Raw genomic sequence first — 25,410 nt, 5'->3', positions numbered from 1 at the left:
CCATTTGCCAAAGATAAGTTCTAATATATGCTTTGAATTCCCTGTGATCTTTTGCTGTGAGGTTTCCTTCCTTGGTTTCCTTCCTTTACCTTCTTTCATATTGATGACCGTGTTTCTGTGTTTCTGTGTGTAACACATCTTTAAGCATCTTTTGCAGGGCTGGACAAGTGGCAACAAATTCTTTCAATTTCTGTTTGCAATGAAAAGTCTTTATTTCACCTTCATTCACAAATGATAGCTTTGCAGGATATAATATTCTGGGCTGGCAGTTTTTCTCTCTTAGTACCTGGGCTATATCTCGCCATTCCCTCCTAGCTTTTAGAGTTTCTGATGAGAAGTCAGCTGTGAGTCTGATTGGAGATCCTCTGAGAGTAATCTGACATTTCTCTCTTGCACATTTTAGGATCTTTTCTTTATGTTTCACTGTGGAGAGTTTAATTACAACGTGTCGTGGTGAGGATCTCTTTTGGTCGTGTTTATTAGGGGTTCTGTGAGCTTCCTGTACTAGGATTTCTCTGTCCTTCTCCAAACCTGGGAAATTTTCTGCTAATATCTCACTAAAAAGGCCTTCCAATCCTTTCTCCCTCTCCATGCCTTCCTGAACTCCTAGAACCCGAATGTTGGGTTTTTTCATAGTATCCTGAAGATTCCCGACAATATGTTTTAGATTTCTAATTTCCTCTTCTTTTCTTTGGTCTGACTGTATCCTTTCCTGTTCTCTGTCTTCTAAGTCTGATATTCTCTCTTCTGCTTCACCCATCCTGTTTGTAAGGCTCTCTATTGTGTTTTTCATTTGATCTATTGAATTCTTCACTTCAGTCACTATCACAGTTTCCTGTTGTACTAGTTGTTTCGTTTCATTTTGATTCCTCCTTAATATTTCATTTTCACGAGAGAGATTTTCTATCTTGTCCATTAAGGATTTGTGTAGTTCCAGAATTTGTTTTTGAGAACTTCTTAATGTTCTTATCAATTTTTTGAGATCTGCTTCTTGCATTTCTTCTATGTGATCATCTTCATAATCTTGAATTGGGGTGTCTTTTTCATTCGAGGGCTTCATGGTGACTTCCTTGTTTTTATTACCTCGGTTTTTGCGTTTGTTATTTGGCATATTGGAGATATTTGGTTTCTTCACTGTGGTGCTTTTTCTTGTTATACTATGACTCTAGATTAAGTGGACTATCTGTTTTTGATGGAGCTTTAGGGCTTGAGATGGGTGTGGCCTGAGAGCTCTGTTTGGTGTGCCAAAGGTGACACTCCCAGGTTAGGCGTGGTAAATCTCTCTCTCTCTCTCTCTTTTTTTTTTTTTTTTTTTGATTCAAAAGGGAAGTAATTCTGCACAGCTGAACGAAGTTGGAGGTAGTTAGCAGGCAAATGATATACCCACAGGAGCCAGAGATCGGAAGCTCTTTCCCAAGAACCCCACAGGGAATCTGTTCGGCCCTCAGAGTGGGCTCAAATTCTCCTTCAGCCTCCCACTGGGTTGCCAAAGTTATGGAATTGTAGCGTCTCTGGAGAGTGCTCACGTGAATTCCGTGAGTTCTCTCCCCCACCGTCTCTTTTTTCACAGTCTCAGTTCAGTAGCACCACAAATTTACTAGGTCCTAATCTCCTGTTAATTCGTCCCGCCCAGAGTCAGGTTTTTCTGCTAGGCTCAGGGCCGGTGCAGACCTGAGGTCGCTCTGCTTATGACGTATGTCCAAGATGGCACCTGCTCTTTGTCTTGCTCGCCCTTGAGAGGTGAGCGGAGAGAGAGAAACCCGTGTCCGTACTAGTCACCCTTTTTTTTTCTCTCTCTCTCTCTTCCAGTTAGCCTTGTGAACTTCCCCCCCCCCCGGGGGTCATTCCCTCTAGTCTCCTCTCTCCGCTTGCCTGCCGGTGTCTCGGGCTATTGAGGTTCGGCTCACCTCGCGTTCCAGCGCTGGTGTGTTGAGTCTGCCGCTGGTGTCCCGAACTGTGGGCTCCCATGCTCTCCACGCAGGTCCGCTGTGAGTCACGCGTTCCGGAAGAGTTTCTTCTGCTGTTTCCTCCCCTACTCTTCCTTGAACCTGCAGTATCTCCACTTTTATTAAACTATCTCTCCCCAGACTATCAGTGTGCTCCCTTCCTATTCCGCCATCTTGCCGCAATGAGGTTTCACCTCACCCCGGTTAGAATGGCTCACATGCAGAAATCTACCAACAACAGATGCTGGCGAGGATGTGGGGAAAAAGGGACACTAACCCACTGTTGGTGGGAATGCAAACTGATCAAGCCACTATGGAAGGCAGTCTGGAGATTCCTCAGAAACCTGAAGATAACCCTACCGTTCGACCCAGCCATCCCACTCCTTGGAATTTACCCAAAGGAATTTAAATTGGCAAACAAAAAAGAGGTCTGCACCCTAATGTTTATTGCAGCTCAATTCACAATAGCTAAGACCTGGAACCAACCTAAATGCCCATGAACGATAGACTGGATAAAGAAATTATGGGATATGTACTCTTTAGAATACTATACCGCAGTAAGAAACAACGAAATCCAGTCATTTGCAACAAAATGGAGAAATCTGGAACACATCATGCTGAGTGAAATAAGCCAGTCCCAAAGGGACAAATACCATATGTTCCCCCTGATCGGTGACGACTGACTGAACACCAAGAGGGAAACCTGTTGGAGTGAGGTGGACACTATGGGAAACGGTGGCTTGATCAGCATAGCCCTGACTGTTAATGAACAACTTAATACATTATCCCTCTTAGTAGTTTTTTTATCTGTTCTACTTAATATGACTGGTTTAGTTCTGTAATTGATGCACAGTTATTCTTAAGTGTTGAAAATTAACTGAAATATGATCCCTGTTGAACATGGGAGTGGGAATGGGAGAGGGAAGAGATGTATAATTTGGGACATGCTCAGGCTGACTTGCCCCAAGTGGTGGAGTTGGAAGCATACCAGGGGATTCCAATTCAATCCCATCGAGGTGGCATGTACCAATGCCATCTCACTGTTCCAGGTGATCAGTTTCAGTTCACAGTTGGTCATGGTGGAGGGACTGGGAGTCAAAGGGAGCACATAGACAAGTCTAGTACCTGCTAACGCTAACCAATGGAGTAAATAAAGGGGAGAGTGATCCAACATGGGAAGTGAGATACTCAGCAGACTCATAGAATGGCAGATGTCCTAAATAGCACTCTGGCCTCAGAATCAGCCCTAAAGGCATTCGGAGCTGGCTGAAAAGCTCATGAGAGTATTTCAGGCATGGAAAGCCAAGACACTCTGGCAAAAGATCTCTGCGAGTGAGATCCCAGTGGAAAGAACAGGTCATCAAAGAAGGAGGTACCTTTCTCTGAAGGGAGGAGAGAACCTCCACTTTGACTATGACCTTGTCTAAACAAGATAAGAGTCGGAGAACTCAGAGGGCTTCCATAGCCTTGGAAACTCATGACTGGAGCATAGGGAGATTACTGATGCCATAGACAGGAATGTCAATTGGTAAAGTCAACAACAGGAGTCACTGTGCACTTACTCCTCGTGTAGGATCTCTATCCTTAATGTGCTGTACATTGAGATTTAATGCTATAACGAGTACTCAAACAATATATTTCACTTTGTGTTTCTATGGGGGTGCAAACTGTTGAAATCCTTACTTAATGCATACTAAACTGATCCTCTGTAAAAAAAAAAAAGAAATTATCAATTCCCAACTTGACTCTCACTGGGATTAAACATGACAATAGGTCTGATCTGATTTCATCATCATTTAAAAAAAATCATCTATTATTTTTCACTTTTTGTTTCTGTGTGGGAGCAAACTGTTGAAATCCATACTTAATGTATACTAAGCTGATCTTCTGTATATTAAGATAATCGAAAATGAATCTTGAGTGAATGGAAGGGGAGAGGGAGTGGGAAAGGGGAGGGTTGTGGGTGGGAGGGACGGTATGGGGGGAAGCCATTGTAATCCATAAGTCGTACTTTGGAAATTTATATTCATTAAATAAAAGTTTAAAAAAGAAAAAAAATTTTAAAAATCCGTGTTGAGTGGATTTTTGTGTAAGGTGAAAGGTAGGAGTCTTGCTTCATGCTTCTGCATGTGGAAATCCAGTTTTCCCAGCACCATTTATTGAATAGACTGTCCTTACTCCAGGAATTGGTTTTAGATCTTTGATCAAATATAAGTTGGCTGTAGATGTTTGGATTGATTTCTGGTGTTTCTATTTTGTTCCACAGATCTATCCATCTGTTTCTGTACCAGTACCATGCTGTGTTGATTATAACTGCCCTGCAGTATGTTCTGAAATCTGGTATTGTGATGCCTCTGGCTCAGTTTTTGTTGTACAAGATTGCTTTAGCTATTCGAGGTCTCCTGTGCCTCCAGTGAATTTCATCATCATTTTTTCCAGATCCGAGAAGGATGTCTTAGGTATTTCAATTGGTATCGCATTGAATCTATAAATTGCTTTTGGGAGAATGGATATTTTGATGATATTGATTTCACCAATCCATGAACATGGAAGATTTTTCCATTTTTGGGGATCTTCTTCTATTTCTTTCTTTAAAGTTTTGTAATTATCATCATAGAGATCTCTGACATTCTTGGTTAAGTTTATTCCAAGGTATTTGATTTTTTTTGTAGCTATTGTGAATGGGATTGATCTTAGAGTTCTTAGCCTCGCATTGTCTCTGTATACAGGACTGTTGATTTTTCTGCATTGATTTCATATCCTGCTACTTTGCCAAACTCTTCTATGAGTTCCAATAGTCTCTTAGTAGAGTTCTTTGGATCCCCTAAATAAAGAATCATATCATCTGCAAAGAAGGATAGTTGGACTTCTTCCCTCCCAACTTGTATCCCTTTAATTTGTTTTTCTTCCCTAATGGCTCTGGCTAAAACTTCCAGTACTATATTGAATAGCAGTGGTGAGAGTGGGCATCCCTGTTTGGTACCAGATCTCAGTGGAAATGCTTCCAACTTTTCCCCATTCAATAGGATTCTGTCTGTGAGTTTTTCATAAATTGCTTTGATTGTAGTGAGGAATGATCCTTCTATACCCAGTTTATTTAGAGTTTTCATCATGAAAGGGTGTTGTATTTTATTGAATGCTTTCTCTGCATCTATTGAGATAATCATATGATTTTTCTTCTGCTGTTTGTTGATGTTTTGTATCACATTGATTGATTTGTGCACTTTGAACCATCCTGCATACCAGGGATAAATCCCACTTGGTCTGGGTGGATGATCTTTCTGATGTATTGTTGCATTCTATTGGCCAGAATTTTATTGAGGATTTTCGCGTCTATGTTAATCAGAGGAATTGTTCTGTAATATTCTGTCAGTGCTGCATCTTTTTCGTTTATAGAAATTAAGGTAATGCTGGCTTCATAGAATAATTGTGGATGATTCCCTGTTTTTCGATTGTTCTGAGGAGTTTGAGAAGAATTGGAGTTAGTTCTTCTTAAATGTCTGGTAGAATTCAGCAGTGAATGCATCTGGTCCTGGGCTTTTCTTTGTTGGGAGGGCCTTTATTACTGTTTCAATTTCTGTCTCAGTTATGGGTCTGTTTAGGTTTTCTGTCTTCATGGTTCAATTTAGGCAGGTTGCATGTGTCCAGGAATCTATCCATTTCTGATAGGTTTTCCTGTTTGCTGGCATACAAGTCCTTGTAGTAATTTCTGATTATTCTTTTTGTTCCTGTGGTGTCTGTTGTTACATTTCCTTTTTCATCTCTGATTTTATTCGTTTGGGTCTTCTCTCTCCTTTTTTTAGTTAGTTGGGCCAATGGGGTGTCAATTTTGTTTATTTTTTCAAAAAACGAGCTCCTCGTTTGGCTGGCTGATCTTTTGTAATTTTTTTGTATTCAATCCTGTTGATTTCTTCTCTGATTTTAAATATTTCTCTTCTCCTACTAGATTTGGGTCTTGTTTGCTGCAGTTTTTCTAGATCCTTGAGATGCATTGAAAGCTCATTTATTTGGTGCCTTTCCAATTTCTTGATCTAGGGTACCTATTGATATAAACTTTCCTCTTAACACTGCTTTTTCTGGATCCCATAAGTTTTGATATGTTGTGCTGTTTTCCTCATTTACTTTCAGAAAGTTTTTTATTTCTCTTTTAATTTCTTCTATGACCCAGTGTTCATTCAAGAGCATGTTGTTCAGTCTCCATGTGTATGCATACACTCTAGGGATTCTTGAGTTGATAATTTCCAACTTCATTCCACTGTGGTCTGAGAAGCTGCATCGTAAAATTCTAATTCTTTTGAATATGCTGAGATTTGCTTTATGGCCTAGTATGTGGTCAATCCTAGAGTAGGTTCCATGTACTGCTGAGAAGAATGCAAATTCTTTAAGTTAGGATTCAAAGTTCTGTAGATATCTGTTAGATCCATCTGTGCTATAGTGTCGTTTAAATCTATTGTTTCCTTGTTGATCTTCTGGCCAGTGGATCTCTATTTATGAGAGTGGAGTATTGAATTCCCCCAGTACTATTGTATTGGAGTATACATCTCCCTTTAAGTCTCTCGGCGTATTTTTAAATAGCCCAGTGCCCTGTAATTAGGTGCATATACATTGATAATCGTTATATCTTCCTGTTGAATTGAACCCTTAATCATTATATAGTGCCCCTCTTTGTCTCTCTTAATAGTTTTTGTGTTAAAGTTTATTTTTTTCTGATATTAAGATGGCTGCACCCATTCTTTTTTGGTTTTTGTTGACATGGAATATCTTTTTCCAACCTTTCACTTTCAGTCTGCATGCATCTTTATTGGAAAGATGTGTTTCTTATAAGCAACAAATAGTTGTGTTTTGTTCCTTAATCCATTCAGCCAGTCTGTGTCTTTTAACTGGACAATTCAGGCCATTAACGTTCAATGTGACTATTGATAAGTAGTAACTTTGCCTTGCCATTTTTCCAAAGATATTCCTAATATATGCTTTGAACTTCCTGTGATCTTTTACTGTGAGGTTTTCTTCCTTTACCATCTTTCATATTGATTTCGTGTTTCTTTGTGTGTAACACATCTTTGAGTATCTTTTGTAGGTCTGGATGATTGGTAACAAATTTTTAAAATTTCTGTTTGCTATGAAAGGTCTTTATTTCACCTTCATTCACAAATGAGAGCTTTGCAGAATATAATATTCTTGGCTGGCAGTTTTTCTTTCTTAGTACCTGGGCTATATCTCGCCATTCCTTCCTAGCCTGTAGGGTTTCTTATGAAAAGTCTGCTATGAGTCTAATTGGAGATCCTCTGAGAGTCATCTGACATTTCTCTCTTGTACATTTTAGAATCTTTTCTTTATGTTTCACTGTGGTGAGTTTGATTACAACGTGTCCTGGTGAGGATCTCTTTTGGTCATGTTTACTGGGGGTTCTATGAGCTTCCTGTACTAGGATGTTTCTGTCTTTCTCCAAACCTGGGAAGTTCTCTGCTAGTATCTCACTAAAAAGTCTTTTGCACTCATTTCAGTGCATATATTTTTCAGTCTAACTTCACCCTTGATTTTTCATGCATATAACCCATTGTTTTCTCTAATACTTATTTCCAATCTTCTTGTTTGATCCACTGTATTGGCCTCTCAACAAATTCTTTTGTTGATCCCATCTCTTTTAAAATCAGCCTACGTGATTCTTGAAGCATCAGTCTGATCATGTTAATACTTGGCTAAAATTACTTTTGTTTTCTTTAAAAAATCTTCTCCATGGTATTCAAAGTCTATCCAACTAAGGCCATAACTTACTTTTTCTGCTTTTTCTTTATTCTCTCTTTCCTCCAACTTGCATGATTGCTATGCTGAAATCAAACTGGTTCACTGGCTATTTTCCATTCTTGGGTTCTTATTGCCTCTATGGTTATGTTAATTCTGTTCTTCACCCAAGAAGGCCCAGCTCAAATGCTTTATTTTCCATGATACACTTACTTGATCAAACCCAATGAAAGATATAACTCTCAAATTTGATCTGAAGCATATAGTATTACTAATAAAATCTTTATACCATTGCATCCTATGGTTATTTCTATGTGCATTCAGATTCTCATCTAATCATTACTAAATGTTTGAACTTCAACAAGTAGCTTAACCTCTCTTAGCCTGTTTTATTGCTTGAAAAAAAAATGGAACAACCACAGAATCTACCAACAGAGTTTCTTTGAAGATCAAATGAAGTAAAAATACATGTAAAGGAGCCAGCATTGTAGCATAGGGGATAAAGCCACCACCTGCGATGCTGGCATCCCACATGGGCACTGGTTTGTGTCCTGGCTGCTCCATTTCCAATCCAACTTCCTACTCATAGTCTAGGAAAAGCAACAGAAGATGACCCAAGTGTTTGGTTCCCTGCTACCCATATAGGAGACCTGGGTGAAACTTCTGGCCCCTGGCTTTGGTCTGGCCCAGCCCTGGCCATTGTGGCCATCTGGGGAGTGAACCAGTAGATGGAAGACCTCTCTCTCTCTCTCTCTGTCTCTAACTCTGTCTCCGTAACTGTCACTTTCATATTAATGAATACATCTTTAAAAAAATGCATGTAAAGTAGCTGGGTAGCTATGAGCATTCAGCACCATGGATAAGCCACCACGTGGACTCTCCCATTGCATTGCCTGGGTTTGAGTCCTAGCTTTGCTCCCCATTCCAGCTCCTTATTGGCACTTACCCAAAGAGGCAGCACTGATGGTTCAGGTAGTTGAGTCCCTGCTAGCCACGTTGGAGACTCAAATTAAATTCTTAGCTCCTTGCTTTGGCCTAACCCAGCCCCAACTGTCAAGGGCATTTAGAGAATGAATCAGTAGATGAGAGATCTCTCTTCATCTCTGTCTCTCTCTGTGCTTTTCCAATAAAATAAATACTTTTTTTAAAAAATAGCTGGCTAGCTTTAAGTGCCATTCCCATGTAATACTGTAAGCTTCTTAAAGAAAGTAACTGATCCAGATTCTTACGCATCTAATTCAATCTCACCCTGACAGGCACTTACATAAATGGAATCAATTATACCTGACTGGCAGGCATTCTCTCCTCTTCCACAATACCCTATTGTGAAGCCAGTATAAAGTTACCCTACCTGGTTCAACATGTAAATGTTCTACTGGTGACTCTCCACTGCCCTTCAGTTATAAGCATGATTGTTTGGAAGTTCAAGAATAAAGTTCATTTTAATTTTAAAGATAATTCAGAAAAGGGGAAAAATCAACTCATTAAAACACAAAGGAAATCTCATTATAGTATTATGTGTTGATAGTGACCCACATAAAAATTAATCAAAATGTCTTCATCTATATTCAGCTATGAGCATGATTTTTCTGCTTCATTGTCACTGATTTATTTTCAGAGAAAATGGTATTTCCTTTGATAAGTTGATCAAGACTGCCACCTATTCGTTATTTGGCTGAAATACCACACAGGCTGAACTCTAACAAGTTCCTGCTAAGAGGCTGTCATTCACCTCAATGGATCCAATGAGCATATCTGGAGATGGGAATGGAGTTTAAGGTGTGAGTGTCAGAGATCACTTCTTCTGATACATAGGGGAACTATAATTCCACTCTTGCTGAGATACACAGTGAAGTATTTAAAGTGCTAAAGTTACAATTGCATCACAAGTCCAAATACCAGAAACACCTCTGAGCTAATTATTTTCCAGTTGACTTGCCAGGTAAAATGTAGGATGCTGAGTGAAGTTTGTATATCAAGTAATAGTAAACTTTTTAGTATAAGTATGTAACAAATGTTTCAAGGAAAACACACTAAACAATTTTCATTTTTTTTATTTGAAATTCTAACTTAACTTCATAGCCTGTATTTTTGTTTGTGAAATCTAGCAACCTACTCTGGTGTCCCTTTTCCCATCCACTCTCCATTCTTAGTATTCAGCTTTGTGTCCTGGAGGCTGATCACAGTTGCCAACATGGGCTCTTTTGCCCTCTGGAGCTTGATCAATGGAAGTACTGGAATGAGCTATAATGTTAGAAGAAGAAAGAACCCTGCTCATTGTCCCTTCCATTCATGGTCTAGCAGTGACTACCTTTGTCATTGGTCACAAACCCTGCCTAGTAACATCTTTTCCATGGTTCCAAGATCTCTCCTGCTTTGCCAATTCCATTTATTCTACTGATCCCTTCAGGCTTAGAGATGGAATGGCTTCCCAAGTTACAAATTCCCACCGTTACAACATCCTGTGAAGTGTTTTTAACGCTGACTATAATTCTATAATTAGCCTCTTCACTCAATGATTTGTCAACCAAAATCTTTGTGTCATTTGTTTCTCAACTGATACAGTCTTCAGATGGTACAGGCCACAAATTCACAACATAATGCACCCATGACTTTGAGTCCCTCCATTAAGAAACCCATTAAGAAACCTTGACTCAGGAAAGTTTATTCATTAGTTTAAGTAAAATATTACCTCGACTTCTGGAAAAACTTATCCAAAAAAGTACTGCCATTGAATAAAGCTGATGATGGCAATAGACCCATGACTCTCAATCATACCCTGAAGCAATGATGGTCAGGAATGTTGGTGGTAGCCAGTGCCTTGGAAACTGCTGGCTGCAGCATGTGGCACTCTGATGGTGAAGTGAGATGCTTCCAGGCCTGTCTATGAACAACAAGTTCTTGAAAGCATACTGGATATTATCAAAAAAAAGAGCCTGTCAGGGGCCGGCACTGTTGTGCAGCGGATTAAAGCCTTGGCCTGAAGTGCCGGCATCCCATATGGGCTTGGGTTCTAGTCCCAACTGCTCCTCTTCCAATCCAGCTCTCTGCTGTGGCCTGGGAAAGCAGTAGAAGATGGACCAGGTCCTTGGGTCCCTGCACCCATGTGGGAGACCTGGAAGAAGCTCCTGGCTCCTGACTTTGGATCAGCTCAGCTCCGGCCATTGCAGCCATCTGGGGAGTTAAACAGCGGGTGGAAGACCTCTCTCTCTGTCTCTACCGCTCTCTGTAACTCTGTCTCTAAAATTAATAAAATAAATCTTTTTAAAAAGAGAGAGAGCCTGTAGTGCTCTGTCCTGATCCTGATAGGGGTTAGCAAAGGAGAAAAACCTTCCTATGCAAGGTCAGCCCACTGAGCTTCTCAGTCAGTTTTCACTCAGTCATCTCAGCAGTATCTTCAGCTCCATCCAAGAACTGCATTCCTCCCCTCCATCATTTGTTCATTCATTCATGTAATAAGCAAGCTTGAGTATCTAATACATACTAAGTATAGTAATAAGTGCTGTTATAACTCAAAGACAAATTATTAATTGGCTCTTGATTGGCTCATATGTTTACAGACACATATGTACACAGACAGTTAAAATTGGTTTCCTATGTATGCTGACAGCTATCCAAACAAGGGAAAGCAACATAAAAGAAGCAGCACTTTTTATAGGAAGTGGCCCTTGAGTTGAGTTTTTGAAGTTGAATAAAAGTTCATGTGACAAATTCTCTAGGTAAACACAACAGAGTGAACAGTGGCACAAGGGCAAGTAGCAGTCAAGTGAGCTCTGGAATCTAATATTACAGTATGTATAGGGGAAGGATTCATTAGGGGTAGGGTGGGGAGTATCCATCAGGGAGAGATAGGTAAGAAGACCCCATCCGTAAAAATCCTGCATGCCACACTAAAGATTTTGAACTTTTAAAAGAGGAAGTATGCTATTGTAAAAATTAAAAGAAAAATAAGAAAAGAAGGAGGAAAGGTAGGATGGAGAAAGGGATGAGGGCGGGAGGGTAGGGTTTGAAGTATCATTATGTTCTTAAAACTGTATATATAAGATACATGAAATTTGTTCCCGTTTTATAAATAAAAAAGAGGGAAAAATACCTCAAACTTTTAAACAAAAATGGTAATAGAAAACACTTCCATGGTTCTAAATAGGTACCAGACACTGTTTTAAGTGTGTTGCATACAGCAATCTTTTTTTTATTTTTTTGACAGGCAGAGTGGACAGTGGGAGAGAGACAGAGAGAACGGTCTTCCTTTTGCCGTTGGTTCACCCCCCAATGGCCACTGTGGCCGGCGCATCGCGCTGATCCGAAGCCAGGAGCCAGGTGCTTCTCCTGGTCTCCCATGTGGGTGCAGGGCCCAACTACTTGGGCCATCCTCCACTGCACTCTCTGGCCACAGCAGAGAGCTGGCCTGGAAGAGGGGCAACCGGGACAGAATCCGGTGCCCCGACTGGGACTAGAACCCGGGGTGCCGGCGCCACAGGCGGAGGATTAGCCTAGTAAGCCGCGGCACCAGCCATGCATACAGCAATCTTAAAGCACTCCTGTGGGACAATGCTATTTTATCCTCATTTTACAGATGAGGAAACTGAAGCACAGAGAGCTTAAATGACTTCTGCTAGTTCATATAGCTCAAGTGGTAGAGCTCACATTCAAACCCAGGAAATGTGTCTCTAAGAAGAGCAATCTTAATCATTATTCTACAAATATGTGCCAGGTATTGAGGAAACAAAACAGAATAGACCAAATCTACCCTCTGTGATTACAAAGTCTAGGAAGAAACAGACTGACAAACATGTATTTACAAGACAAATTGATTGCAAATGCTCCTATTGGTACTTTACACTTGTCTCTGTTCACTTAAGTTGATTGTCAACAGTCTATAGGTCATTGACTATCCTTCTGATAGCTCCCTACTGTTTGAAATTTGACACCTGCTACTGTGAACAGAAGAATTTGCATCTACTCTTGGTGTGCCTATGTGCCTGTGTGCCTGACCAGCAGAATCTCTTTACATGCTTTTCTCAGTGAACATTATATCACTGGCTGTCCCTGCTCTAGACTCTAACCAGGCCCTTAGGCGTTCACAAGGCCACTGCTGGACAACTGGCCCCATCCTCTGTGAGAAAAAGAATTGCACATTTTTTGTGAACAAAATATTCCACAGGAACTCTTGCTACCATAGCAACAAGGCTAAATTGGTAGTTAACGTTTAATCCCTAGTCTAGTGAACATGGCAGTGACTAAAGAAAATACAGACCTTTGGAGCATGCGCCGACCTTCTTTTCTTATTTGGATGAGGAGAGCAAAGCTGTTCATGCTGGTAGGGGCTGAAATATCCTCAGCTCTGCCCATCTGCATCCCTAAGGAAAGAAAAACAGGGACAACAGAATTAAATTGTCTCTGTTATGTTAACTTTTTATGACTTGATGCAGACAGAAGAACTGGAAAGGAAGTAATTTATACTTTACTTAGTAAATCAATTGTTAATAATTGTTAATAATAGCTAAAAATCATTCACCATGTGCCAGGCATTGTGCTAAACAGCTTACATGTATTATTATTTTTATTTAATCCTCACAGAATTCTATAAGAATTACTATGATTATCCCAATTTTACATATGCAGAAAATGAAACTTAGAGGATAGGTAATTTGCCATAGCTAATAAAGGGCACATCAGGGATTCAAATCTTAAACCATCTTATTCCAAAGCCTCTGCCTTCCCAGGCACATTAGCAGGAAGCTGGACAAGTATAGGAGCAGCCAGGATTCAAACAGGCACTCCAATATAAGTTGTTGGGATTGCAAGCAGCAAGTTTAACCCACTGTACCACAATGCCTTGCCCTTAAATGAGTTTTTGACTTAAAATAGATTTATTAGGAAGTCACCCCATTGTAAGTCAATGACCATCAGTATGGGAGCAGCAAGGGGACGTTTGGCTACTAGACATCTACATCCCATCCTTAAGTTTTGGGAATTTCCTGTTGCTAATGTTGGTGGGAGGCACGGCTCTAGATCCTATAAAGGAATTTGAAAAGGCAACCTACTCCTCTTGACCGTGGGGCTTGGTCATGGGCATGTGATCTGTGCTGATCTAGTCAAGTGTTCTCAATCTCTGTGGCAGAAAGAAACAGGCATTCTGGAAACTGCCTCAGTGGTAGAGCAGTAGCTCCAGTGTCCAACAGCATCAATAGTATCACATTTACCATCTGACTCCTGTATTGTGACACTGGATGGTCAGAATAGACAGACACTTGTGTCTGGGCAGCCCTGTCAATCACAAGTCATCCCCAAAAAGCTCAGCCTAAAGGACCTCTCAGAGTGCTGCCAATTAGTGTCTACCACCCACATTCCTTATCTTCCTTGGCTTTATGCAACTGGAAACCCACAATGTCCAATGGTACTACACACTGAAAAACAGGGGAGGTGGTTGACTGCCCAGAAGTTGCACCCCATTCATGTGTTGCCTGGGACTGTGACCACTGGGCTTCACTTAGCTCTTATCTTTACCCACTTGCTGGACATTACTATTCAGTCGAAATAACTTTCCCATTAATTCTCTCTTCTTTAGCCCATAGTCGGCTTCTATTGTTTGTAATCAATAATTCTGAGAAGTTTGTCTGAAAAGTTATCATCATCTGTGGTGATGTGTATATCATTTTCTCCCCTAGTTGTCTGCCATTCCTGGAATCTTGAAAAAATACACTGCTTTAAAAATTAATAGATAATTTTAGAACTAAAAGAGGCATTTTCCCCACATCAGGGGTACAACTGAGCTAGTGCTTAAAAACAATTCTACTTTCCCTTACCTCCTTTTTTCCCTTCTTCCATTCCTACAGTGTTGACTGTTACTGGCCCATAATTAAACTTCCAGTTCATATTTCTATTCCCTCCAGGAGCCTTCTATAGCTGAGTATAGGCTGGATGAGGTGGCCCTCTCCCCCAAGGCCTTAAGCTTGCCTCTGTCACAGCACACCATCATCACACTAATACCCTTTTATGCCTGGCTTATATAATTGATTTCCATATGATTCTGGAAGTTCTTTATGGTCAGAATCATGTCTGATTTATCTCCATATTCTAGGACTGAGCACACTACTAGATACAGATAAGATGTCCCCAAAATATGTGAAAAGGAACTGAATACCATATCACACACACCACTAAAAATAGACACAGTGTTTGAGTCACAAGACCAGATCCTCTGGGATAATTTGCATAGAGACTTTATCAGACCCTTAGCCTCACCTGCAAAAGTTACAGTTCTGTTAAGTAGAACAGAGAACTCCAATTATGGCAGAACTACTGGAGCCTTTATATCATAATTTTTGGGGGGCTGTATGTGCTTTATATGGGTGCTGTAACAAATTAGTACCAGCTTAATGGCTTAAAGCAACACATTTATTATCTTACAGTTGTGGAGGTCAGAAAACTAAAATGGGCCTCATTAGGCAGGGTTAAGCTTATTTTGGAAGCAGCAGGAGAGGTTCTCCTTTCCTTTCTTTTTCCAGCTTCTATGGCTGCTGTTTTTATGCCGTGGCTCACAGCACACTACTTCCACCTTCCAAGCCAGAAGCATAACATTTTCAGGTCTTTCCATCACTCTTGACCTTCTTACCTCTTATAAGAATCTTTGTGATTAGACTGTACCCATCCAGGTAATCTAGTATGATCACTCTACTCTAATATCTTTAACTTAATTACATCTGAAACATTTATTTTGGCATGTAAGTAATACATGGGTACTTCAAAAAGTTCAAAGAAAGGGGCCAGCCCTGTGGCGTAGCCAGTAAAGCTGTCACCAGCAGTAACAACATCCCATATGGGCACTGGTTAAAGCCCCAGCTGCTCCACTTCTGATCCAGCCTCTGCTGTGGCCTGAGAAAGGAGTGGAAGATGGCCCAAGTCCTTGGGCCCCTGCACCCGCATGGGAGACCTGAAGGAAGCCTCTGGTTCCTGGCCTTGGATCTGCACAGCTCTGGTCATTGCGGTCAATTGAGGAGTGAACCAGCAGATGGAAGACTTTCTCTCTCTCTCTCTCTCTCTCTCTCTTCTCTGTGTAACTCTGACTTTCCAATAAATAAGTATTTTTAAAAGTTCATAGAAAATGGAATTAAAAATAATATTTATTGCCATAAAATTTTTGAAGTACCTGCATATATTCACAGGTGCTTGGGGTTAGACTATGGAAATCTTTGAGGAATCATTATTCTGCCTACCAGAGAGACTATCCTTTGCTCCAGCTCATTCTTCACCCATAATGACCACCTTAATGAACTTTAATGCTCACAGAGCTGGATTCCTGGAGGTATCTATCATTTGATCTGGCTCTAGAAAGGCAGTGAGTAAAAACCTACCTTTAGGAAGTGCCAGTATTAATTGGATTATTTCATGATGTCTGTAACATAGCTAGTGTTATTTATGTGCCACAGACTATTGTCTTTTTCTCCTGGGAACGTAGCTATACAACATTACTCTATATCTCCTGCCAGCATGTGTGGTGTTTGAGTTCTGGCCAGTGAACTCTGAGCAGAAGTGATACACACGGCTTTCATGCTTGTCTATAAACCTCTTTGAACAATCCTCCTTTCTCTCCTACCTTTTCTCCCTCCTCCTCCTCTGCTTCTTCCTTCTCTTTTCTTTCATCCGCCCCCTAGCTTTTTCTTTCTCTTTCCGCTACCTTGGGCCAGAAGAACCAGTGGAGGATTCTAAGGCTCTAGAAACATGGTGATGAAACTGCATGACAGAGACTGAGTTCCTTACTAAGTGACACAGAGTCCCCTTCAACTACCTGCCACACATACACTGGACTGTAACATTTGCAAGAAATAAACGTTTATAGTATGGAAACACTGATATATTTATTTCTTATCATAGAAATTAGTTTATCCTGTCTAATAGTATGACTTTGATCTAATGTCTGTAAATATTTCAAAGGTAAAATAAGAGTATCCTTCTCAAACTCCTAAAACAATTATTAAAGTATTTCTAGATGGCATGTAAACACAATTCCCCCAATCTTGCTTCCCGTAAATTCCTGTTCTGCTCATCACTAACTGGTAGTGCAATCTGAGAAAGATGTCTGGATGCTCAGTAAAATTCCTGGCCTCTTTCTCACTGGGTCATCTAGAAGAATAATGCAAAAGCAGCTGAATTCTGTGTTTTGTAGCTCCTGTATCACAGACCTTGATTTTCCCAGATTACATTGATATGTACAGGATCTTTATTCCCCATTTCTCTGTTCTTACCATGCACCTATTGAATTTTCAATAGGTAATTTGAAAGACAAGTCCAAAGCAATACCATGAATCATGCTGAGAACCTATGACACTCAGAAATCTGTCAGGCACCAGAGGGTAAAACTGGTATAAAGGAGCCATGACAAGTGGAAGTGCTCTGACGACCCATGATTATGTGATGGTGATCAAGACTACAAGGGTTAGGGTAAGACTATTGAAACACAGCAGATGTAATAATAACACCCAATGTGGATTTCCATTCATACTAGGGGGAAAGCAGAAAATAGTTAAGAACAAAATATTGCTAGAAATTTAGCTTTGACTTTGAAAATAGATACTTTGTTTTCATTTATTTATTTTGGAATTGATTAATTATAATAAGAACACTAAAAATGAGACCTACCCTCCCCACAAATTTTTAAAAACTTAAGCATAGAAAATGTAGTCAGAAAGATTCTCAATTTGTTTCACTACTTATAGGTTGGAACAGAAGGAGCTTGCTCCTAGAGAAGCTTTAGGGAAGTCCCTATTTTCCAGAAAGGAGGAAACAACAATAACTTGTATTTCTCTAACACTTTAGCTCTCTGTGTTGTAAGGCTTGATATCTTTGAGCTTCACTGGATCCAAAGTCATAGCTGTGAATTCTTCTGCTCTCAACAGATTTGCACCCCAGTAGCAAAGGCCCTGCTCTTAAATGGTTCCACTAAGTGTCAGAGCAGCCATATTCCACTCAGTGCTCAACCTAATGAGTTTCACCTCCCTGTCAGCAAGTGGAATTATTGAAATAAGACAATCACATCCTTCCATGAGAACCAGATGTCACACCATAGCCCTTTCATTTTCATTCTATCCCTGAATACAGCCACCTGTGGCCCTGTGTGGCATACTCTGTCTTACTCTAGGGCTGTTTAATAAACATCAGCTTCATATCATCTGTTTGGTGTCAGGTGACTTGTGTTGCCTGTCTTGCAATATTTAGGCTGTGGAATACCTCTCTCACCATAATGGTGGATAGGAAGTCATCAAAGCAGTTTTAGAGGAGAGCATTTTCCAAAATGTGAACAGAAGGCCACCTGTGTCCGAATTACTTGGGGAATTTGTGGAAATACGTATCACATGACCTGACATGAATATGCTTGTCAGTCCTGTTTGTTGAGTTCCCCCAGAAAGTAGATTCTGAAATAGAGATTAACATGCAGGGATTTTGTTAAAAGACCGTTAAATCAAAACCTGCGGAGGGATGAAGGAAAGGGAGTTGAACTTGGCAGAAAGAAAAGTTGGGCTGTGATATGATCATAAGAATTGTAAAGCAGGGATGGCCTTTTAGAGTTGCCCTGGGTTGAAGCAAGGAGCCCAGCTCTTTATAGCCAGTGTTCAATCAGGCATATGAGATAAGCTTGATCTTGGGTAGAGCTTTCTACATATGAGGAAAATTCCTAGACAAGGCTGACAACTGAGCAATGTTCCCTGCTACTGGGGGAACAAGTCCTTCAGTTCAGAGTGAGCTTGGTGGCATATTCCACCCTCCTCTGCAGTCTACATCTTGGAGGACTCAAGTCTATTTCTTCATATAATTCTGGGAACAATTCCTTCAAGGTTCTAATGGGCCTTACTTCCTGGGGAAATTTATAAAAAGGTTAGTGATATAAACAATAGGCAGCACTGCTAAAGCTGGACTGCAGGCCATGTTGAGGTCCATCATCTTCCACATCTACTACCCATTTGAAGTCCCTCTCAATCACAGCTGACTCCTCTGCCTGTCTAAATGATTTATTGTTGGCAGACCCAGACCTCCATCTAAGAGTAGTCATTATGTCTTTATTCTACTGAGTGCTATATTTGCTCATTTACAGTGCCAAGAGATGCCAAAGTGGATCATCTGAGTGGTACACATTCCTCCCTATCTGCTTTAGGTATTAATAGCTGAATCTCCTCTCCTAATGATCAGAGTCAATTACACTTGCTAAAGTGTGGTGACTCCTTTTCTGATACCTTGCTTGAAATAATGATACTTGAAATACTGATACTCCTGCTGATTCCTTGGCACTAGAATCCCACAGTGCCCAGGTATCAGCTGTAGCTTTAGTTCAATGGGACTCTTGCAATGCAGATTCAGTGCAATTCCTATTAAACTTCCAATAACTTTTTTCATAGCAATAGAAAAATCAATCATAAAGTTCATATGAAATCACAAAAGACTGAAAACCCAAATTAATCTTGGGCAAAAAGAACAAAGCTATAGTCATTACATTACCTCACTACAAAATACACTAAAAAATTGTAGTAACCAAAACAACATGGTGCTGACATAAGAACAAAATCATACACCAATGGAACAGAATAAAGAGGCATGAAATAAGCACATATTTATAGTCAAATGATTTTTGATAAGAGAACCAAGATCACACAATGGGGAAAGGACAGTCTCTTCAACAAATGATACTGAGAAAATACAACCTCATTTCATACCACATACAAATATCAACTCAAAAGTAAGACCCCAGACTATGGAATGACTAAACGGAAATAGGAAAAAATGTCCATCATGTTGGTCTGGGCAAGGAATTTTCAGGTGTGATCACAAAATCCAGATACCAAAAGCAAAAGCAGGCCAGCTTCTGCACTACAAAGGAAATGATCAAAAGAGTGAAGGGAGTGGTTTCAAATTGTTAAATACATCTTATTCTGCTTTACTACCTCTCTCTACCTCAATCCAGATTGTGCACTTTATTTACTTATTTATTTAGAGTGAGGGAAAATGCTTCTATCCACTGATTCACTCCCCAGGTGTCCACAACAGCAGAGGTTGGGCCAGGCTAAAGCCAGGAACCAGGAACTCCATCTGGGTCTCACAATTTGGACTAAAGTATTTGACCCATCATCCATTGCCTCCTAGGATGCATTAGTAGAAAGCTGAATTGGAAGCACTGGATAGCCAGAAATCAAATATGGCACTCTGATATGGTGTGCAAGAGCCCTGAACAGCAGCTAAACTTGCTCCACAACATCCATCCTTCAATCCAGAATTTATCTCCCTCAGAATCTAGGCCAATGTATACTCCACTGGTATGTGTAGCCAATATATGTTATCTATGTCCTACAGCTCCTTTAGAGAATGCAACCTTTCTCTTCTGTCAAGTCAAGCATACCTTATCTAAATTATGTTGCCAGTAGCTCTAGCTATCGTCCAGGTAGCTATAAGGTGAGGTGGGAGCATGTCCCTTTAGGTGAGCCAGATGCTTTGTTGATGAGGAGACACCACTACATTGTCTATGTAAAGGAGAAGCACTGTCTCTCTTTTTTAAAAAAAAGAGTTATTTACTTATTTGTAAGTCAGAGTTACACAAAGAGAGGAGAGGAAAAGAGAGAGGTCTTCCATCCGCTGGTTCACTCTTCAACTGGCCAGGAGCCTCCTGCGAGTCTTCCCACAAGGTTGTAGGGGCCCAAGGACTTGGGCCATCTTCCACTGCTTTCCCAGGCCATAGCAGAGAGCTGGATTGGAAGTGGAGCAGCCGGGATTCGAACCAGTGCCCATGAGATGCTGGCACCGCAGGCAGAGGCTTTACCTGCTATGCCACAGCTCTGGCACCAGCACTCTCTTAACAAGGAGTAAAAGTGATCTTCTGTAGAATTGTAAGATTTGATGAATGTCAGGATTCAAGATTTTGAAGTGCATCAACCCAAAACATGATATGACTTTGGATGAGGTCTTTAAGTGAATGAAACTCCTAGAATATACTGGTGCTCTTAGCACCTGGAGAAATGAGTTCTTCAGTCTTGAAGGGGAATCTTGGTGGCAGCATCAGAACATTCTTTGAAACATCTGCATATTTATCAAACTCCAGGTGTTTCAGATGCATACTAAAGTTTGAAAATAATTGACTAGGAAATCAAATTTATATTTGTCTGAACAATCCTTAAAAGATTTCTGTAAGAACTAGGATTTTAGGCAAGGACTAATGGTAATATGGACTTTCAAAACTGAAGATACTTTTTATTTTCAATAATATTCAAATAGAGATTTTAAATATTTCTTAAAATTCTAAAACTATTTCTAATGTTATCACTTGAATTCTACACGGAGTTAATGTTTCTTCATTTACCAAATATAAAAATGAAACTTTTTTCTCAAAACCTTACTCTCTAAGGTCACTAATCTAGACATTACACGGAAATGCATTTCATTCTAGTAGATTTTCCTTTGTAATCACGTTGTTATACTTTTATTTGTCCACTAGTGGACACTGTTGAGCTTCCAAACAAAGCTGTTTTTGATGGAATAGTGAGGAGGCAAAGAGGAGGCATGAATGGAGAAATGAAAGCAAAATTAAGACAGCTACAATCTTTCTACAATCCTGTTTATTTAATCACCATGTAACAGGCTAATAAAAGTTTACGTCAATCATATTTAGAATGACGAACAAAGTTAGAAACAGCTAAACTTACATTGCTCACAAAGAATATTTTTACAGCAGGGAAGCACCGCTTGGTAGCTAATGGCATAACTTAATGGGAAAACAGTGTTCTATTCCTTAGTGAAATGACATGCTTTCTTCTCATGAGAAATTATTTTCCATTTTTCCAGTTTCCTTTTCTTCAGAATTCTTTTCTTTAATTTGAGGATGTTGTCGTTCATTTTATCCAGATTCAAATCAAATACTGAAAAATAGAAGATAAGCTATCATTAACAGGTGAGCTTGTATTAAGAATTTAGAGCAAAAGACAATAAGGTTAACAGTGTATAATTTATTCTATTTTAATGAATGAAATTCTGAACTCAACATATAGGTTATAAGAACTTCTAAACAGAGAATCCAAAGATCATGTAATTCTTTGAACTGTTATGATGTTGTGATAAAAATGACTGTATAATGTGAGAACTTTGGAATAAAATCAAGAAATAAACTCCAATTTTTTTGGTATTCATTCACGTTGTTTCTATCAATAGGTCAATTGCTGTTAATGCTAAGTAGATTCTATTATTTGTCCATTTCTAGTTTTGGTGGTTAAAAATAAAACAACTATGAACATATATGTACAAATCTTTGCATGGATATGGACATCCTTATGGATAAATACCATGGAACAGATGGCTGGGCCATGAAATAGGTGTAAAATGGTAACATATTGTTTTCCAAAGTAGTTGTACCAGTTTGTATTCCCACAAATAGTTTATGAAAGGTCTAATTCCTCCACATCCTAACTCATGCTTTTATAGCTCATATTTGTATAAGCAGTCTTTTTTTAAAGCTTTTATTTAATGAATAAAAATTTCCAAAGTACAGCTTATGGATTACAATGGCTTCCCCCCCATAATGTCCCTCCCACCCGCAACCCTCCCCTTTCCCACTCCCTCTCCCTTTCCATTCACATCAAGATTCATTTTCGATTCTCTTTATATACAGAAGATCAGTTTAGCATACATTAAGTAAAGATTTCAACAGTTTGCTCCCACACAGAAACATAAAGTGAAAAATACTGTTTGAGTACTAGTTATAGCATTAAATCTCAATGTACAGCACACTAAGGACAAAGATCCTACATGAGGAGTAAGTGCACAGTGACTCCTGTTGTTGACTTAACAAATTGACACTCTTGTTTATGGCATCAGTAATCACCTTAGGCTCTTGTCATGAGCTGCCAAGGCTATGGAAGCCCCCTGAGTTCACCGACTCTGATCATATTTAGACAAGGCCATGGTCAAAGTGGAAGTTCTTTCCTCCCTTCAGATAAAGGTACCTCCTTCTTTGATGACCCGTTCTTTCCACTGGGATCTCACTCACGGAGATCTTTCATTTAGGTTTTTTTTTTTTTTTCCAGAGTGTCTTGGCTTTCCATGCCTGAAATACTCTCATGGGCTTTTCAGCCGGATCTGCATGCCTTAAGGGCTGATTCTGAGGCCAGAGTGCTATTTAGGACATCTGCCATTCTATGGGTCTGCTGTGTATCTCACTTCCCATGTTGGATCATTCTCTCCCTTTTTGATTCTATCAGCTAGTATTTCCAGACACTATTCTTGTTTATGTGATCCCTTTGGTTCTTGGTCCTATCATTATGATCAATTGTGAACAGAAATTGATCACTGGGACTAGTGAGATGGCATTGGTACATGCCACCTTGATGGGATTGAATTGGAATCCCCTGGTATGTTTCTAACTCTACCGTTTGAGGTAAGTCAGCTTGAGCATGTCCCGAATTGCACATCTCTTCCCTCTCCTATTCTCACTCTTATATTTAACAGTGATCACTTTTCAGTTAAGTTTCAGCACTTAAGAAGAATTGTGTATTGATTATAGTATTCAACCAAAAGTATTAAGTAGAACAAACAAAAAAAAATACTAAGAGGGATAACATATCAAGTTGCTCATCAACAGTCAGGGTGAGGGCTGATCAATTTTAGTCATACTAATAGATACAACACCATATCCTGTGGTCTTTAGCTTGCATTTCTCTAATGAATAATGATGTTGGGCAACTTTACATGTGCTCATTTGCTAACTTATATATTTAGTATTAATGAAATATTTGCTTAAATCCCTTCCCTATTTTTTTATTTTTTATTTTTTAAACTTTTATTTAATTAATATAAATTTCCAAAGTACAGCTTATGGATTACAATGGCTTCCCCCAATAAACTCCATTTGCACAGCTTACTTACTGCCTGACCTTGGCAAGTGGCTAGACCCCTCTGATTCTCCATTTCCTTATCTGTAAAAGTAGGAATAAATAATATCTTCCTAGTAGGTTTATTATAAGCAGTGAGAAATTATAGGTAAAAGGCCTAGTAGAGGGAGAGTATTTAGCCTAGTGATTAAGATGTCTACATCCCATATGCTAGTACCTGCGTTTGATTTCCTGGCTCTGGCTTCTGACTCCAGATTCCTGCCAATGTAAACCTCGGGAAACAGCAGTGATGGCTCAAGTCATTTGGTTCCTACTTTTCACATGGGAGACCCTGGTTCTTACTTGTTATGGACTCATGTAGCAAGACAAAAACAAACAGAAGCTTGTTAACATGCATATTTCATATATAAATGAGAGACACCAGGGAATGAGTGGTTATTAAAAATCTGTCTTTAAATTTTAGCTCATTTTAGCATCTTCAGTGAATAACAGTAAGTTTCCAGAGAAGTGATAACACAAAGGAAAAAGATGTTGAGTATCCATGGATGGCAATTTAGGGGAAGGCAAATAAACAGCAGATAAAAAGTAAGTTCGTAAAATGTGTTCATCTAGATTTTTCTAGTACCATCACCAGGCTGCTGAGGCTCCAAAGTTGTCTTCAGTGGTTAACCTTTGTTCTCCCTAGTAGAAGGGGAGAGAGAATAACTTTCATCTTTGAAAAATCTATGTCTTGTGTTTAGGAAATGCAGTCAGGGCAGAGAACTTTCCTGCTTCTACCTCTTAATTGTCTTCATCTCAACAATCTCTCTTATTCTGGGGCTTCATATTCTGATTTCCTAAAGAGCTTAATCCATTGTTTTTAATGAATACACCACTAAAATACAGAAAATATGATTCGTTCCTGTGATGTAGAAATTGTCCTATTAGATCTGCCAAAAGTAATAGATAAAATGACCCAGGATATCACAGAAATTCTGAGAGTCATGCATAAGAACTTGTTAGCTGAATTCAGCCAAGGTTCTCAATAAGTCCTCTAGATTGCCAGTACAATTAGGTTCTGACATGACAATCAAAGGCCAAGAAGAACTAGAATCCAACAGGATCTCCTTCCTAACTATAGACTTTACCATGCCTGAATACTACTTGCAAACCATCCTGCTGAGGGTTACTCCTCCACCTTAACCACCTCATATTTTATAAACATAAGTTTGTCTAACACATTCTCATCCAATTCCTGGACTCTATACTCCCTCAAAAAGTTAGTCAACGTTCCAAATTGTTACTGGTGTTCAGTGTGGTTCTTTCTAGGAACAGTGAGATCATAATGACTTTTGTGCATTTGAAAGAAAGAGAGAAAAGAAAAAACTCCCCACTTACCATACTACTCAGTTGCATCCCCAGTTGTTTCATACTGTACTCAGACTACTTCTCGTGCTGGTGATGGACTTCATCTGATCTTTCTGCATTCTAAATCTTTCTCTACGGTCTTCCACTTGGTTTATGTTTTATTAGTGCTCTCTCCTTTGTTTTTGTTTTTTTTTCTGTATACACAAAAAGCCATATTATGGAAACCTAATCAGAGCTGTGAACCAGTATTGTACAGTCCAAAGAAAACTTGAAAGAAAAAGTGAGACAAAATCTGGTTCAGATTCATAGCTCCTCCCACTTCCTAGATGTGTCATGGTAGGCCTTAGTTTTCTCATTCAGAAAATAAGATTGGTGATACCTGTCCTATTACTCAATACTGTTTATAAAGGGGCATGGGACAAGAGGTAGAATATGCACTTTAACCAGCAGCTTCAGGAAAGACCCTCCCCCAATCCCAAAGATATTTCACAGACTTCTCTGGCATCCTCAGC

The sequence above is a fragment of the Oryctolagus cuniculus genome, chromosome X (genome assembly GCF_964237555.1).
Source record: "Oryctolagus cuniculus chromosome X, mOryCun1.1, whole genome shotgun sequence".
Taxonomy (NCBI): Eukaryota; Metazoa; Chordata; class Mammalia; order Lagomorpha; family Leporidae; genus Oryctolagus; species Oryctolagus cuniculus.
The sequence above is the reverse complement of the archived record's forward strand: the minus strand, read 5'-3'. Positions refer to the sequence as shown.